At 44.5% G+C, this 770-nt stretch overlaps 1 protein-coding gene across 9 annotated transcripts in view; it reads right to left on the bottom strand.

Annotated features, from left to right (window-relative positions):
* Nucleotides 1-770, bottom strand: part of ABLIM3 (actin binding LIM protein family, member 3) — a 137,370-nt gene that overhangs the window by 48,113 nt on the left and 88,487 nt on the right. The window lies entirely within an intron of this gene.

The following is a 770-nucleotide window of genomic DNA, read 5'->3' as shown; positions in this document are numbered from 1 at the left end:
TGAGGCTGGCTGGGATCTACCCAAGGGAGTCCCCCAAAACAATCTACACATTTGCCAGAAGCTTGGTGATTCCATACCATGGGCATCTGAAAGCTTTCAGCGGACCTGCCTGGACACCGTCATATCTATTCCAGCAACGGAAGGGCCATTTGGAGGCCTCTGGTCCTACTGCCTTATTTCCTGATGAGAAAATAGTCTTACTTTGAGGACATCTCAGCATTTCCCCAACAATAGGCCCTTACTGCCAGTGGTTCAAGACATGTTTTAAAGGGATCCTCAGGTTTAATAACACTGAATTCATGGGGGAAAAAAAAAGAGAGAGAGAGATTTCCTTTTCAATCCTCTATCTATTCTTTTGATTTTTTTTTCAAGGAGAAAATATCAGTTTGGTCCAGAAGGTAACATCTATCCAAACCTTACTAATCTACCTTTTAAGGCATGAGAATAGGTAAGAGTCTTGAAGCTTCCACTAGAACACCACTTTTTAGTTACTGGCAACATGGCAAGTGATCCTGGTTTTCCTATTATGTTACACAAGTTTTCTTATTTGCAAGAGAGCCAACTTGAAGATAAGATAAAGCATTAGGTAAGAATGAATACATGAGGCTCATCAGATCAGATCAGTCGCTCAGTCGTGTCCGACTCTTCGCGACCCCATGAATCCCAGCGCGCCAGGCCTCCCTGTCCATCACCAACTCCCGGAGTTCACTCAGACTCACGTCCATCAAATCAGTGATGCCATCCAGCCATTTCATCCTCTGGCGTCCCCT

This window comes from Bison bison, unplaced genomic scaffold (assembly GCF_000754665.1).
Source record: "Bison bison bison isolate TAMUID 2011002044 unplaced genomic scaffold, Bison_UMD1.0 scf7180017864291, whole genome shotgun sequence".
NCBI lineage: Eukaryota > Metazoa > Chordata > Mammalia > Artiodactyla > Bovidae > Bison > Bison bison.
This window is presented reverse-complemented; position numbering and strand designations above follow the sequence as displayed.